The sequence below is a fragment of the Otolemur garnettii genome, unplaced genomic scaffold, assembly GCF_000181295.1.
Source record: "Otolemur garnettii isolate 467f Iridium unplaced genomic scaffold, OtoGar3 scaffold00064, whole genome shotgun sequence".
In the NCBI taxonomy this organism is placed as follows: Eukaryota; Metazoa; Chordata; class Mammalia; order Primates; family Galagidae; genus Otolemur; species Otolemur garnettii.
Genome location: NW_003852459.1, coordinates 4,613,457 through 4,632,278, shown reverse-complemented (window position 1 = coordinate 4,632,278; position 18,822 = coordinate 4,613,457).

The window sequence follows — 18,822 nt, the reverse complement described above, 5'->3', positions numbered from 1 at the left end:
GCAATGATCATGTTAGCTACATATAGTTAAACTTAGTTATCTGAAGATTTGCATTCAGGCTCCTCTCCCAATATTCAATGATTTAAATTAGGCTTTCCTTTTTTTCTACATAAATGCCAGTTTTAGTCATTATCTTGATGTCTGAGCATTCTTCGTAAAGGATTGAAGCCAACGGGATGGAGATTTTTTAAATAGTTATGATACCTGGCTATTTTTTTATGCTATTTAAAATTATTTAACCCATTTCCTTGTAAACAAGAACCTGTGCTGTGGCACATTGGTAGTCACTTTTTATTGTTGTGAAAACTGTTTATAGGTGTTGCAAAATCAGCTAGGCAATGTCAGAGAAAAGGTGATTTTTGTGGAACTATAAAAGTAAAATATAAGGAAGAACTAAATAGTAGCCACTGTTATTTTATAAAAATCTTCACCATAGGATTTATTTTATTATAAAAGATTAATTCCTAGTGGAATTAATAATAAATAATAATTTATTTACTTCAAAGAATCAAGTCAATGTTTACCCACCCTTTAGATAAATTTTTCTACATGACATAGTACATACATAATACATCAAATTTCATAGTTATTTTTAAAGGCTGTTAAAATTAAAATATAATTTATGTTTCAAGTAAGTAAAAATGAATGACAATGTGCTTTTACTTAGTTGATCTGCATTTGCCTCTTATTTCTTGAGCTAATCCTTTAAAATGATCCACTACATTCCATAGTATGTATTAGCAAATATCGCAAGGCTTATGTTATTTATCCGGACTATGTTGTTATTACTTTCATTTCATAGATTATGAAATTGCACCTCAATTTGCCAAAGTCATCCTAGGATTTGAACACAACCCTTCTGTACCAAATTCACTTATCTCCCCTTCAGTAGATATTCACCCTAACCAATGCAATTATTATAATCCTTGCTACACTGATTCAAAATAGCTGTTTAGTGCTGAATAATGCGTATAAGGGGCGATTTTGCATTTTATTTGTACTGTTACAAATTTATTTCAACTTGTTGATATGCTTCCTTGCAAACATGGCTTTTAACTTATTTCTCATATGTGTGGTGTGTTTTTTTTTTTTCAACACTGTAGATTCAGGTACTAATCTCTACACCAGGATAGAGAATTCATACCTCTGCCATAGCATCAAAATCCACACTAAAAAGGAATCAAAGTCTCCAGTGGATAAAGTTGTTTTTTTGTTGTTTTTTTTTTGTTTGTTTGTTTGTTTGTTTACTTTTCTTACAACCAATAAATTAAGAAGTGTATTTGTTTATCATTAATCTGTCTGAATAACTACTTCCATAGAATGGTGTGGAAGAGTTCTCTACCCAAAATCTCAAGAGAAGAGCTGAGGCTCTCTTCAGAGAAAAGAAGGCCCTGAGCTATTCATTATTCAGCACTCAACTTAAACTGCTTGCTTGCTTTTGAAAAAAAAAATTGGTCTAGCTCTCTTCCAGAGTTCAGCCACTAGTCTCCACGTTCTGCTAAATTGGATGTACTCTAATTGGAAAGGAGTCCATCTACTGCAAAGATAGAGTTTAAAAAGAAAATGGGTGGGTGAGAGAAAGTTTTCAAAGAACAAATTATACTATCTGCATACGACAAATGGGAGCAGGCAGGGAAAGGACTTACCAGGAAAAAAGAGAAATCAAGGCAAAAACAAAAACCTAAGTAATGATGAAACAAAACTGAAAAGAAGAAAGGGGAAGAAAGGAAAGGCTGTGAGATGACAGGTGAATTCTGATGCCTAATATTCCAATATTAAATCGTCATGGACCCAGGCGGCTTTTGCTTTCTCTGCCTTCCCAACCAACATCCCATCTCCTTCTCTCATTTTTTCATGAAAATAAATGGAGTGAACTATGGATGCCCTTTTACCGACAAGGTTCAGATGCAAGCCCCCAGCCCGTAATCCAGGTCTGGTGGATGTGGCATGACAACATCATCATTCGGTTAGGGCCCTTGTCCAAGAGACAGCAAAGGGCAATGAAAAAAATGGCAGTGCCATCATACTGATTAAACAGATTACATTAGAAGTAGACCAAGTAGGTCCCTAAGAAATCAGTAAATGTGTAACCTACAGAGTTGTACCTTTTTATTTTTATTACCTAGGTTATCTTGTCTTTTTTGACTATAATTCCCTCTGGGGTCAAGAAGAGATTTTAAATTAAGAAATAAAAGGTAAATCTAGCAAATAAGGGATTATTTTTTCTTTAAGCACACGATGGTCAAACAATTAAGTTTGTAAGCAATAATCCTGGCAATAGTGCTGCAGACCTCATTGCTGAATAGCACTATAGCCATCTTCAAAGTGCTCCCCTTCAGAAGCTATGCACCAAGGCCAGTGCCCAGTCTACTCTTCAAAGCACTTTTTACAAGATGAGATAATGTTCATAAACTTAGTTGTCCAACCTCATATATGTATATATGCCTATATATATTTTAGCTTCTCTACATTTACAGGATTCCACAGGGCCAACCAAGACCTCAATGAATCGGTTCTTTGAAGCATTATATAGGGTGTCCATGAAGTTCAGGTGCAACTTGCTATGTTACACTATTTTAAATTGCACATGACCTTTATGTCCACCCTGTATATGTTTCTGAACATTTATTGACCAGTACCTTCTGGCTACCACAATTTCCCCCAAGATAGAAACCCCACAGATTTTATAGAAGCAATTCTTTGGTGAAAATAGGATTGGTTATACTCTCACAGTGTAATGCTATGCTGATTGCTTGGTCAAATATATTAGTTGGGTTGTGTAAATGTGACATAAAAATGATAAAACATAAATGAAAATTAAAATGAAATATGAAATTAAAATTTGGCATAATATTCATCTTTAAATGTTGCAAGGATTAAACTAATACGTATAAAAACATGAAACAGCCAATACATACTAGCTGTTACTACAATTTTTATTATTTGTGAAATATAAAGATACTGTATAGATACATAGTAGGAGGAATTACACGGGGATAAGTATATTAAAATTTTAAGACATACATTTTCTTTTTTTTTTTTTTCTCCCTTAGAGGCAGCCCATTTTTCTCTGTTGTCTTTCAAAAGTGCATTAGAATAGCACAGTGAGAAGTTGGGAATTTCTAAATGTCATAAAATGGTCATATTCTCTTTAGCTTGTTTTGCAAGTAGAGAGAATAGAGGTGAATTTAACTGCATAACTGTTTTGAATGATAGTGTTTGAATTAGTCATATTCCTGGAATGAAATTGGAGATAGAATTCGTTTTCTACAAACTCTGAGGAATTCCATTTAAACCACTAGTTTCATCATTTGGTTCTTCTCGTTGTGCATTACAGCAATACAAAATAGGAAGCATTAAAGTAAATTTGGGTAGACTGGAAAATATTTCCTAGAGATACTCTTTTACAAAAATCTCTTGTAAGTTCATAGGAAACTGCTACAAATCCAAGTTATAGCTAAAGAATCTGCAGTATGCAATGGCAGCACAGGTCAATACAACTGTGTGTGTGCCCTAGGTATTTACAGAGCATTTTGAGAGTATAATCATTGCATTTTCATGTGGGATGTCTCCTACGGTACAAGGTGCTTTGAGAACAGAGTTAGTTTATTCCACTGCACATTGGGGAATACTGTAGGAATTGATATAATTTTTTTAAAATATTGAAAAAAGTAAATACAATGGCATTCCCATGATCTAACAGTAGAGTTCTTTGTTCATGGTAGGTACCCAGCAAGTATTGATGGATTGAATGAACTAACAGCCATGCTTTAAAACACCTACACAGATCTAATACCAAAAAATATAATTCCACTCCTAATTTATAAGGAAAATAAATTAACCAAAACTAAGAAAAAAATTATTTTTATGTATAACTTTTCCAGAAATTATAGCATTTAATGACTCAAGATTTTAAATCTCACTTGAACCTTTATACATGGAATATGGTATAACTCAATCATTTTGTAGATAAAGGTCCACACTGGCTTTAGTGGATTTTTGAAGGCTATGAAGCTAATGGTCTATATTTTAATTTAATAATTAGGATGAAAACAAAAATTTCATTTACATGACCAGATCATAAGGAAAAAGTAAAAATTAAAAAAAAAAATACAGTTTAGCAGAAGGCATCTACCTTGATACATGATATCAGATACCAAAGTGAACATGAGATTGGCCACTCTGGAGAAAATTTTAAGTGGATATCCAGGACTGAGTTACTTGATGCATAGAGACTCACACCCTCTTTGAGATTCAAAACAGAGTCAAGAGATCAAATTTGAAAGTGTATTTTAGGGTGATTTCTTAAGAGAGCTGCTGAGCTGATGGTAAATGTATCCGGGGAGTCAGAGTGAACATGCAGCTTCACGGCTAGTGAGAAAAGCTTATTTAAATGGGGATCCTTCCTTTGGAAGACCCAGGCACTGATGTCTGGCCCATTGCTGAAGAACCTCAAGAGGCCTGTGATCCCCAGAAGAGAGTTGTGTCTGTTGAGTAATTGCATTAACCTCCAGCAGTAGAGAGCTGGGCAAGATCAAGCTCATACTCCTAAACTTGACATGGCAACGGATGTAGCTCCCTAAGCATGTGCGGGCTCCCATGTGCAGGCCACATGGGGAAGAGCCCACCTGTAGCTTTCTGGATTTCTGCTATAGAAAAGTACCTGGCAGGGCAATGGACTTCAATAAAGAGAATCTGGAAGGAATTGACATTTGGAAAACCAGGGACTGAGGAGTACCTGCAGCCAGAGGAATAAAGGTGCAACATTCATGCCACAGAATTTTGTTGGAAGCACCCTGCAGGGAAGAGTCATAAAACTGCCTGAGAAATGAAAGTCAGTTTTAAGTACATGCCAACTAGAGGATCCTAATGCCAGGAGACATTTCCACTTGCCACACGAGGCTACATACTTTCCCTTAATCCCTGAGCCTGAGCTTCAGAAGATGAGAAGCAGCAGCAGGCAGGAGGAGAGGATAGGGCAGCCAGCAAGGGAGAGCCACAGAGCAGTTCCACCTGCCTTTCCCCTGCCCCAGGGACACTCCAGCCAAGGCAAAAGGAGATTCAGCACTAGACCAAGTTAGGAATCAGGATCATTACAAAGAACGAATGTCCGATTTTCTGAATAGAGACTAAGTTTGTAAGTTGAAGCAACCAGAGGACCTTTTTTAACAGTGACTTCCCAGAAAGCAAATGGAACTGCTGGAGCATCACTAGTGACTTTCCCTGACTTTTAAAGGGACAGCAGCAGCCAAAAACAAATTTTTATTTTGTTTACATTCCAAATATCATATTTGAGCTTATAGAATTATTCATCAGTGCAGATATCTAGGGTATAGAAAACTAAGCATCACATTTGTTGCTTAAAAACGTTAACAACAAGCTATAAAATAGTTTCCAAATGAGTATTTTGTTATGAGACTACACACCTATTGCCACATTCTTCCACCCCTCACATAGTAGGAACTGATACATGCATACAGATTATTTACATTTACTTAGAGTAGTGAGTCCCAATCAGGATGATTTGTCCCCAGTATTTGGTAATATTGGAAGACAGTTTTGGTTATCACAACTGGGAATTGCTGCTGGCATCTAGTTGGCAGAGGGAAGGCTCTGCTGTATATCCTCTATACAGTGTATAGGGCAGCCCATCTTATAATAAGGAATTAACCAAAATACCAATAGTTTTATGATTGAGAAAGTGTAAGATAGAGCCATAGTTATATAAGCATTTTGAGTAAGCTGGCAAGGCTGAGAAAAGACAGCATACATAGCTTGTAATCTAACAAATGAAACCTTGGTAGTTTATAGACAATCTTCCTTCCTTCTCATCAGTTACTCCCTATCAGTTCTATCTTCTGGTATGGCCTTCTCTGGGTGGCCAATTCCCGGACTGCTCTAGGGCTCAGTGAAGGCTTCCTCACTCCTGTCTGAGTAGATGGCGTCATCTCTTCACCTCTTTGAGTCTATTTTCCAATGTGTAAAATAAACAGGCTACATCAGGTAATCACCAGAGTTCTTTCTGCCTCTGATATGGCAGGATCCATGTGTTTATTGATTTTCATTTTTTTGAGACAGTCTCACTATGTTACCCTCAATAGAGTGCCATGGTGTCACAGCTCACAGCAACCTCAAACTCTTGGGCTTAAGTGATTCCCTTGCCTCAGCTTCCCAAGGAGTTGGGCCCAGAGGCCTCCACCACAATATCCAGCTATTTTTTTGGTTGCAGTTGTCATTGTTGTTTAGCAGGCCCAGGCCAGGCTTGAACCCTCTAGTGGTGCCCTATTCACTGAGCTATGGGCACCGAGCCTCAGTTTATTTTAACAGAAATTCACAAAGGAGAGAAAAGGAAAAATGTAAGGCAAATAGAAAATATAGATAACAAGTGAATAATCTGAGCAATGGGTAAAAATTGATTACATACATTACTGGGATTTATATTGGGACTTTATCCCAATGTATTTTCCAAATAGAGAAATTTAATAATATGGTAGCTATGGTGGTTCTGCCTGTTACCTTACTATTCGATTTATTGGTGATAGAAAGGTGAGCTTATTGGTTCCTAATATGGTGCCTAGCAGCTAAAAGGTGTTCAGTAAATGTTTGCAATAAGAAAGAATAAATTATTTCCCCTTGTTGTTGGGGACCGCTTTCTAGGATCCATTCTAGATGATGTACATTTTTACTGGGAGGTAAAAAGAGTTCCCTGCCTTCAATCCTGTCATATTATTAAACAAGTAGAGTATTTGCGTATGATCTCAGGTTCAAAATATTAGTATTTGAGGCAAGTTGGCCAGTGAAATAACTGCTCTTATGTGATAATTTTGCTTGAGCATCTTATCTATTTAAAACAGTAGCCTGACAAAATGCAGTAGCTGGTCTATAAACAGTTACCCTCTAATTTAGAGAAGAGCAGAATTTGAAGATGAGCACAATCTCAAAGGAAAAATCAAAGTTAATTCTAAACAGTTTCTGACTGCACATAAAATTTACCAAAAATCTCATCTGTGTACTCCCACCTTTTGCCAGCCTTATTAGATACAGAGGAAAATTTATGATTCTTCTATGATCTGAAGATACAATTTTAGAAAATGTACCATATGAGAAGGGGTCTAAAGCATTTAACGCATAAATATCCATTCTGATAAAATGAAGAAACACCCTTAATTTGAAATATTCTGGAATAGGGAGAAAGAATGTTACCAAATGTCCCTTCTGATTTTCAAATTAAAAATTCAATGTTTGATAAATTGAACTTAATCCAGATAACAGCATAAGAGCATTTTATGATTCCAGAATATGTAGTTTATTGCCAGCCTCATATAGAATATTGTCATTTCAATCAAATCAACTTTGAAAAAACATATATTCTCCTAATTGCTTTCCTTCCCTTTTCCCTTTCATTCCTGACCCCCTCTTGCTATCCTTTTTTCATTTATATTTTGAAATTCCTCATATTCCTAACTGGTTGACTAAGAACATTAAATCTACTAAGTAGGCAACGTTGTCCTGAACAGCTATAATTCTATACTTATGCTATTATAGATCTATAGCATGCAGTCCTGGGTCCTTTTTTTTTTTTTATCAGCATTAATTCTTCTCTTTGTCCTCACGTGTCCTCATAGGGGTATACTGGCACATTACTGACTGGCACCTTTCTACTCAGATCACACATAACACACAGCACAATTCCACGGGAGTGAATAGCAAAAGAGAATTATCTCTTAAACTGGGAGGTTTGCCTTTCCTTGTAAAGGTTGAACAAATGCATGGAAGATCACACTAATATTACCTCTCACAGCTTACCAGGCTCTGAATAAATCCAACACAGCTTGACTAAGCCAGCTGATGGGTGTACTTGAGGGGAAGCTGAAAAGAGGAGTGAGGGTATGTGTGGGGAACTACTTGCCTGCCAATCCTGTGCTGATGAAGTGCCAGGACACACGGCCTTAGAACATCAGTACTCTTCAGTTGCTAGAGCCCTGTAAAATAATATGCTCAGATTTAAAATTTACAATAACACCTTTTTCTTGTTTATTTTCTAGGGTTCCTTGAGAAGAGGACATCATTTACAAACATCCATGTCTTAAGAAGATTGTGCTTTCATAAAAACATGATTAATTCTAAAATAAGTTTTGAGGAATGTAAGCATAAAAAAAGCAGAGTAGAACCAAAACACAGTATCTCTTTCCCACCTCCTACCTGTTCCAAGAAAGAAAGGAAAAACCACGCCCCCAGACTACCTCAACATTAACACATAGGCAGGTAAGCCCCAGTCTGGCAGCCAGATCAAGTCAGGAGATTCCTGCATGGATGGATTTTCCCTTGGCTATGGTGCCTCCCATCTCATCAGCTAGAATGCTGGGGAGATTGAGAAATGAGCAGAGTTTAAAGAAAACCTCCCTCCTGATTGAGAGAAGTAGACTGAGAAAGCCAATAGCTGCCTGGGGGTGGGCGTGTGGGAAATCATGGGCTACTGGGAGAAGTTCCTACCTTCTGGGACAGGATTTCAGGGACAAGATGGAAGGACCCAGGCTCTTCCTATTACATACACTATTAATCTGGGGCATGGTGGTAAAATCAGAGAGGTAGGTACCAACAATAAAAGGCAAATGTAGTTGAATATGTCAGGGAATACAATGCTGCTTATTAGAATTGAATATAAGGAGAAAATAAATCATTACCTTTAGGAACACAAGTGGGAGAACACGTTAAAAAAATCCCAGCTGGTGTGTGATAGTCCCTCCCTGGCTATCAATATCCAGGCCACTGACACTCTACTATGTCCCCTATCTTAATGCTGATTCTGATGTAGAACCTCTGGGGTGAAGCCTTGCGTTTCCAACAGGCTCCCCTCAGATGCTGTGCTGCTAGTCGACAAAATACTTTAAGGGGCAAGGAAGAGAAGAAATAAACAAGTGGCTCTGACTTCATGATAAAGAAATTTAGGTTTACAAGAGAGAGAGTGAGATTTGTTAAACTGATAAAAAATCCCAGATCACTGCTCCCATGATCTCACTATTGGTATGTCAAAATCTCAGAAAAAAGAACCAAATTCATAGCCTCAAATCAAGACAGCAAGTTCGCCAAGACAGCCCTTCCTCTGCCCCTTCATTCACCTATTGACCCTGGTACAAACACCTCAGAGGACAGAGAAAGAAGATCACAGCACTCACTTTGTAATTCTGAGGTGAAGACAACCTATCCTCTAATAAGGGGGAAAGGTACGGGAAGATTCACCTACATTATATTAGAACACAATGAGAATTGGAATAAAGACCCCATGTTAAGGTAAAGCAAAGAAAATAAAAAGAAATAGGAAAGTATGCAAATATATGGTAGAAAAAGTACAAACTTAAAAAATAGAGCATGTGAAAAGTAGACAATGACCGTAGTCTGAAAAAAATGTGCAAGGATCAAAATAATTTTCTAGGAGTGATTACATTATGCAGAAATTTAAATTGCAATAACATTAGGGCTCAAAGATAAGTGACCTTAAAAATAAAAGGATTTAGTTGAGAATGGAGATAGCCTAACTAAAAGAAGATCATTACAAATAAATATGAAAAAATTCATAAAAGAACCATCTTGCTAATAATAAGCACTATGGTTTGAATGTTTGTCCTCTCTAAAAGTTATGTTAAAGCTTAATTGCCCTTGTGATGGTGTTGGGAAGTGGGGCCCAGTGTGATGTGTTTGGGTCACAAGGGCACCACTCTCATCAAGGGATTATTGCAGTTATCCGGGGAGTGGGCTCGTTCCTGCAGGAGTGGGTTTGTTCTCCCTCTCACCCTTTCTTTGCCTTTTTGCTGTGTGATCCTTTTGACCAAGGCATGAAGCAACAAGGAGGCCCTTGCCAGACGCCAGCCCTGCAGTGTCTCAGCCTTCATAGACTCCAGAACTGTGAGTCATTACATTTCTGTTCATTATAAATGACCCAGTATTTGGGATTCTGTTATAGCAGCACCAACAGATCAAGACAGAGAGATAGGCTTGATAAAATTTTAGTGATGGCAGAAACAAGATATAAAGTTTTTTTAAAATTATTGACAATGATACAATCAGGAAAATATAGACAATACAACACTATTTGGTGTTACCAAGCTAAAGAGTTCAACATATTAAAAACGTGTTCAATTCATTAGTAGAAGTTGCCACTTAATTGTGTTTCATTATATACTGGGTTTACCTCAGGTTTCATTAAATCAATGAAAAGATGAACTGAGACAAACTACAGTATACAATGGTTGTAGATAAATTACCCCACATATAAATTAAATACACCTGAAAACAACTACAACTGAACAATTTATAGGTATAAAACATTAATGAAAAATAGACAAAAAAAGAAATAGTTAAGTGGAAAAGCCCTTTTTTTTATTAAATCATAGCTGTGTACATTAATGTAATCATGGGGCACAATGTGCTGGTTTTATAAAATTTGAAATGTTTTCATCAAACTGGTTAACATAGCCTTCACAGCATTTCTTAGTTATTGTGTTAAGACATTTATATTCTACACCTAGTAATTTTCACATGTACCCTTGTAAGATGCACCATAGGAGTGGTCCCAGCAATTACCCTTCCTCTACCCATCCTTTCCCCTTTCCCTTTTCCTCCCTTCCCTCTCCCCTTTTCCCTTCTTCTTGGGCTATAATTGGGTTATAGCTTTCCTATGAAAGCTATAAATTAGTTTCATAGTAGGACTGAGTACATTGGATACTTTTTCTTCCATTCTTGAGATACTTTGCTAAGAAGAATATGTTCAAGCCCCATCCATGTAAACATGAAAGAGGTAAAGTCTCCATCTTTCTTTCAGGCTGCATAATATTCATGGCATTCATATACCACAATTTATTAGTCCATTCATGGGTTGATGGGCCCATATCACAAAATCCCAAAACCAGAGATATTGGCATGGATGTGGAGAAAAAGGAACACTTCTACACTGCTGGTGGGAGGAAAAGGCCATTTTGAGCAAACAAAGCAGGTATTGCATCCATGAAACAAGAACAGAATGCTATATAAAAATACATATTAAAAGAAGAAAACAAACAGAACCTAGAGATTTTGAAAATTAAACATTATAGCAGAAAGGAAAATTCATCAGACTAATAGGAAAACATGGTTTATATATTTCCCAGACACATAAGCTTTTTTCAGGAAGTTACAAGAGGATAAGCTAATCGAGGTGACCCAAGAAAAACATACACTTATGATCTAAAAAACACAGAGTCACATTGATGATTGTGAAAGGGACACTGAGATGCTGACTGTGAAGGGGACGCTGAGATGAGAGCTATGTAATGAGTATGAAGAACATCCAGGCCACATTAGACCAGGTGATTGGGCCCAGGGAGATGGGTGCCAAGATTATGCACCACTGCTGTGGTCTATCAGTTGGAAATATTGAAATGAGGTTTCTACTAGGAAAGGTTTGGGAGAGGAATTAGTAGTTAGTACAGGGAAAGTGAAGCAAACAGAAAGCAAGATAATAATTCCAGAGGAACCCAAAAATTGTTCAAAACATGAAAAGTAATTATAGTCTCCTCTGTGGATCTTTCCTATATAACATGTATGTAGTATAACAAATATGAAATTAGAGATAAGACTATACTGAGAAGGGAAGTCAGAGCAAATAACAAGGAAGACTTAACAGCAATACTTACATTCATGTATGGTGCTTCCTAGGCCTCCCAAGGCTTCGCTCCTTCTAACTTATATTAAAACCCAAGTAGACATGGTTATCATCCCCACTTTCTAAGGAGGAACTTGTCTCACTCTGATATGTTTAACAAAAAAAGAGATATTTTGAAATAAAATAATATGAATATAGAAAAAGTCACTCATATTGCGATGATAATTGTGTAAGAAAAGTCAATGTCAGTAATACATCCTGGTTAAGCTATTGAACTTTAAGAATTATAAAAGAAATATACCTTTGCATTATGCACATTTGACTAAGAGGAAATTTTTAATTTCCTACCACAAAAAATAAGCAAGTGAGGTGATGCCCATCTTACTCAGTTTGATCTAAGCATTCCACATTGTATATCAAATCATCACATTTTGTCCTGTCTACAGTTATGATTTTAATTAAAAATTAATAAAAAATTTAAATAAAAAATTATAAAAGAATTTTTAAGATACCTGAGCAGAAGTAAAGCCAGGGTAGTGTTAGTATTGTTCAAACCACTTTCAGGTGATCACTGGCAAATGTTTTGAGGGAGCCCATTATATGCGAGACTTGGTTTCAGGCCACAGCCAAATAGAACAGACAAAACACTTCCCTCATGGAGTTTACCTTCTCATTAATTCAATGCCAGAAAGACAGAGGAACAATGTGTAAAACAGCTGAGAATATTAAATGCAGGCCCAATACTGTTTAAATATAACAGGAAGGAACAGACATTTTTAAACATAAAAATTCTCAGAAAATACACCATCTGTGAGGTGGGTTTTTTTTTTTTTTTTTTTTTTGCTTCTAGCCAACCAAGAGGTTAACTCCAAATAAATAACTCAGGGATAGAGAGATTGTTGTAAAAGAACCAGGGGTAAGCATTTAATAACTTTGAAACCTAGTTCTAAGCAGCTATTAGAATTTTAGTATGAAATGTAATGATATTGTTATGTCTTACAGCGTCTAATATATCAATTAAAATATTGAGTCAGAAGAGATAGATGGCAAAAGTATTATCTTCATTTTTTTTCCTTTAATAGCATAGCTAAAAAAAATACTGACCTTAGCCTCTTAGCTTTTTTAATGATTTTTTTTCTTGAATTGAGAGAGATTATTTTAGTAATTGTTTGTCTAGGAGTGATTTAAAATGTATTTGGACTTCAGTGATTTCTTCAACATTACTTTAAGTATTTTTTCTTGTTTTAAGCATAAGTAAAATTACATTTGACATTTTGTTTTACACATTTATACATATCTATAATTTCACATTTATTGTATTCTTCTCTTAAAAAATTATTTTTTTCGGGCAGTGCCTGTGGCTCAAAGGAATAGGGTGCTGGCCCCAGATGCCAGAGGTGGTGGGTTCACATGGCGCCCTGGCCAATAACTGCCAAAAAAAAAATTATTTCTTTCTAATGTCATCTACCTATTCTTATATTTCTCTGGAGCAGTGTTCATTTTTAATCTAATAATGGCCACTTCTGAGTGTGGATTTCTAGATATGTTTTTATTTTCTTGCTTCTATTTGTTTTCTTCATTCCTTGAATGTATTATTATAATGTGTCATTTTAGCAAAGTAATAGAAACCTTTGAAATATAAAATATTTTTGCAATTTTTTTGTTTCACTCATTCTTTTTCTTCCATATTTTTTATATCACATATAGATGATTGCCAAAGTACATAAAATTTCATCTTTAAATTCCAGGCAGCAAACTGTTTTGTCACGAAAAGGATCAAGATATAACCAATCCTCCCCAGCACAGCAGCAAATCGGGGGTGATATAATTACACAGATTCCAGGTGGAGGCTGCAGCCATGAGAGGAATGAAGTTGTCATTTCCAGGACGATAAGGCATTCATAAAAATCACATGGCAGGGCAGGAGAGAGAACAAAATGCCCTGGAATCTCAGGGTGGTTGTAAAAATAAAGTTTGTGCAATTACAAATCCCTGGAAAATTTGTGAATGTTGGGGAGTGACCACTTCCTGAATCAGAAAGGGAGACTCAGCAACCCCTGAGAAGCGCACTAAGGAGAGGAATTTAGGTGGGTCCAGGCTACATACCGTTCTCTGCATCACAATGAAAAGAAACTGGTGACACAGCTGTCAATTGTGCAACCGTGGTTGTTTATAGCTATATTCATATGTAGGGCAGCTGGAGCCATCGTCTCCGTTTAGCTCATCTCACTTGATCCTTTTATTGAGTTGATAAAATTCTGAATTGAAGAACCACATCAGGTATTTTAAGGGATGAATCTACACAAAGGTAGATGTTGAGCACTGAATTTGTGGCAAATATTCTGCCAGTCCTAGGGTTATCTAAGGGGCTAGTTCCTACCCTGGGGGTACTCAGATAAACAGAGCAGGAGAGGGGCCCTACCTCTCTCTGACTCACAATCAAAACCCTGGCACGCTCATTAGCATTTCTGGAAAAGGGTGTTACTTCCAGACTGCTGGGTACATTTAGGGGCTGGGGTTCTAGGTGCTACACATCTTGGGTTCTCTTCCAACAAAGCAGGTACCTCTACCTCACTTATTTGCCTGGTCTCACTCAGAACTCTTTGTGATTTTCTGTAGATTACTGATGAAGATGCAGGTTTTGCTTAAAGTATTAGGAGGCATCAGTTAAGATTTTACTTTTAACTTTTTTACCATAACTATTTATTTTTTTATTTTTTTATTTTTTACCTTAACTATTGCCTTTAACCAACTAGGAAAAGTACAGAGAAAATAGTCATGTATCACAACATGGGATCAACCTATCATTTTAACCTTTCCCATGTGTTTCCTAAGTGTTTTTGAATTCCTACTAGGTGGCAGGCAGAGCCAGCCTGCTTTACACCTCTGTGCGAGCCTTTTAGCCAAACTTAATCTCTCAGCTTTCCCACACTGGCCTCTTAATCTTCCGCAGTCTAAAATCTTGCATATGTATTCCTCCCTCCTGGAATGCCTTCTTCCTGCTTCTGAACACCTGGTGCCCACGTTTTCTCCATAGGCCAACACAGGTTCAAATGTCACTTCAAACCATGATGGTCCCCATCTTACTTTCTAGTGTTTTACAGAGTTGATTTCCTGTACAACTAAGTAGATACTTTGTATACCACGTTCAGACTTGCCAGTTATCATTAATTATGCCCTCTTTCCCAGACCTGATCACAGTTCTCAAGTCCAGGACTTTGTTTTATGTTTGGTGCCCTTTGTGTTTCTAGTCTCAAGCCTTCCTCCCAGTAAGTATCTAGATAGGCTATGTGTGCTCTAGGTGACTGGCACTTTCTCATTCCCTGGTTCTCTGCAGTTTGCAGTGTTCCATTCTGTAACTGCTAAAGGTAAACAACCAATGTGATTTCCCCTGAATTCTGCATTCGGGTTTCGGATACAGAGAAACTATTAGTAAATAAAGCTGCTTGTGTGTCCTGGGTATACATGTCTGCCTCCACCGATAGCCTGTGTTGTGGTTGGTTAAAAACCAAGATCAAATTATAAGAACCACTATCATGTATTGGCATATGGAGCTCAGGGCATCAGTAGCTGCAACTCAGGAGATAGGACAGCCAGTAACAGAAAAACTTGAATGAGAGATTCAAACTAGCAAAAGGGAACTGCAGTTCAAGCTTTTCCACATTTTAGGTTTATAGTTCTTAAACAGATATGCCAAGTCCTACTCACATTTCCAAACAGGGTATGCCCTGAGCCGGTATTCTACTTCGTAAAGCAGCTGTCTTAAAACACTTAATCTGCCTCAATTAGAAACCTGAGTGGGTATAGAAAGGTGAGGGACTGAGCAAGGAGAATGTGACAAGGAGACTGAGAATAGAAGAGGGGAGAGGAGACAGCAGAAAGGCTGGACACAGAGCACCCTTCCCATCACTGTCACACCACGAAAGAGACTCCCTTTCCCACCCCAGGAGGGTGTGAGCCATTTGAGAACACCCAGGATCAAATCATGGCTATCAAAGGCCCATGCTGCATCATCACATTGCTGGTGGCCAGGAGCCAGCACTGTCATCACTGGGTTTTGTGCTGCTCAGGGCAGAAAATCTGATTGTTCAGCAACATGTAATCAGCTTAAAACAAATCTGGAAGATGTTACCCAAAGACTAGATGATATCCAGGCCTTGGAACTCTGTGCAGACAAAGAAAATGAAGGATTTGCTTTAAGATAAAAAACTATATCCATGGCAAGAAACTTGAGACATTGGAACGAGATTCAGGTCCATAAGTTTAATAGTAAGGCTTTAAGAAATTGAGATTACAACCCAGACAAGCCAGGCAGGGCCTGTAGAGCTGAGAGAAAAGCTGGAGTCCAGGTCAAGAACCAAAATCTTCTTTGTCTTCAATGTCCAGACATCATTTATAATGCGTTCCTCAGAAAAGGCACCTTCTCATGAGAAGCAGAATTACATTGACTAAACGCAATGATACACGTCTTAAGAGCTGAGCTGAGTAATGACTTCACTACATTTTATGTGACCTGTGACCTTAAATATGTCATTCTGTTTCCACTAACCTTTTCTCTTCATTTGAAAAAGTGGGGATTAAAAAAAAATAGCCCTAACAATATTTTGGTATCAGTCTTTTTTCCCTCCTTCCACATTCTCACCCCCACCACTCTTGCTGCTGTACTAATACAGCAGAAGCAGGTTTACAACATTGCACAGGGTTAGAGGAAGAAACAGAAAGCCTGCAGGGACTCTGTGAGCATGAGGTTACTCCTCAAAGAATAAAAGGCTTCTATCCGCTGGAAAAATCCACCCTGCGCCCTTCCAACGATTCCCTTTGCCCCCTTCTTTCTCCACCCTCGGGGGTGACGTATAACATCTGACCCTAATAACCTCCAGGGGAGCAGAGTGGGATAAGTGTTGGGGTGAGCAGGAGGAACTGTGGGACCTCGGAATACAGGTCCTAAAGCCAAAACCAAGGTCATGCAGGAAGGACATCTGGAAACAACGGCATTGAGTGAGCCTCAAAAGGTGAATGAAAGCAGCCAGCGCTTACTGACCGCATTATGAATAGCATTTTCAGTATGTGATCCGCATCATTTAATCCTCATGATAAACCTTTAAGGAAGGTGTACTTATTATTCCCATTTCCATTTGCAGATGATGAAACAGGAAGTAGGGAGAGATTAAGTAATTTGTCCGACACCTCACATGGATTAAATGGTGAAGCTAAACCCAGAGCCCATCCTGTCTAAACCCAAAGTCTAAACCCAGAGCCCATCCTGTCTCCCGGGATGCTCTGCCACACAGGTCTGGAGTGACCCGGGCAGAGAAGAAGCCCGCAGATTAGGACAGTGGAGTCATGTGAGTGAAGGCACAAAGGCATCAGAGAGGACTTGTCTTTAGAGACCTACACATTTTGAAATGTATTTGGGAGATAGTATTTAAAAGTTGTTATAACCAGGTCCTGAAATAAGATTTGCTGATTTACAAATAGCTGGGGAAACTTTCAAAGTTAACTGATGCATTTTCCCTGGTATCTCCTGTTGTCCAATAACCTTCCTTTTGTCTGCTGGGTTGGGAAGCATAAATTGTCCCAAGAAATGGCTGATAAGTCAGAAGGAGAAAAGATTTTGAGTTATAAAAAGGCATTAGAATTGCAAGAGAATCTCCAATTCTCAGTATTTCTAAGCACTAAATTATGTGTGGCATAAAATTTTGACCTCAAAGCAAATACTTGGATTAATTCCTTGTAAGTAAGAGATGGCCTCCCAGATGATACAAAATAATTCTGTAGTTGAGGGTAGGGGCAGAGATAAAGGCAGGGTAGGATAGGCTGTCTGAGAGAAAAAAGGAATGTGCTCCCAAATCTAGATAACGTCTAGAGAGCCAGTACCACCTGGAGTTGCCCATTACCCAACATAGAAAGGGGTTCAGGGAACATTTAGACAGATCGTAAATGTAGGACCTTTCCAGGAATGTCAGAATGGAAGCAGCTATACTTTTCTAGGTGTCAAGGGAAAGGTGACCTGGAGACACCATGAGTTTGTAAGAAGGAAAGAGCAGTGACATGTGTGTATTCTGGAGCAGAGGTCACATGGCGTGATCTAATCTCAGTAGGTTTCCAGAGCAGGTGGATTCTGCCACGCTGGACCAGAGCCCTCTTGTCCACCCAGTCTCCACCCATCTCTTGCCCATTTAGTTTTAACACTAGGTGCTCCTTTCTCAAAGATGGAGTTTATAGATGGGAGACTCTTCCACTGGAATTTAATTTTCAACACATGGTAAATAGATGCTCAAAAGAGAAAATAAATTTAATCATCAAAAAAAAAATTAAATTCTTTAATACCTAAATTTGTGCCTTGGCATTCATGCCCAGTACATATCTAAGGATTATTGTTTTGTTTTTATCTGGCTATGTACAAGCAACGTGAGGGAATGCACTTTGAGACACATTTACAGAAAGCAATCTTTTCGAAAGAGTAGATAAAGCCTTACTAGTTAACAGAACCAACCGGCCTGGAGATCAGGGCCAATTTTTACCTGAAGAGCATGTATTTCCCATAAATGGAGAATTTCGTCATCTTATACTCACACGTACCTTTAAATTAATCTTCAAATGTGCTATTTTTTGTCATCCCATTTGCGTATGACAATAGATGCACACTCTTTAATTTCCATTTGTGAACGTCTCATCTTACGTATAAATTTATTCCAAACAATTATTCCAGCATTCACTTGGACTGGTCCTGAATTTCCTCCCGTTGGGGTGATTTGAGTATTCAGATGTTCATTCCTTAATTGACTTCTGGCAATTCACAGCTCAGTATTTTGCTTTTTTAGTTTTCTTCCATAACATACTTCTCTGAAGTTTTCTACTGTGTTTACTTAAGTTTTTTAAGCTTAGAAACACTATCCAGGTAGTTTTATTTAGTTCTAAATTGCAAAACAGTACCATGTTTGCCAGTAGTAAGGATCCACCCAAACTTACAGCATTACTTCAAAGAACTATAGCTTTGTACAGCTCTACATTTTCTTAATCTTACCTTGTTATAGGTTAACATTTACTAAAGCAGGATGGCACTATTTTTTCTTTTCTTTTTCTTCTTCCTCTATTTTTTCAGACAAAGTCTCATTCTATCACCTAGGTAGAGTGCCATGGCTTCATTCTTCACAGCAACCTCAAACTTCTTTTTTTTTTTT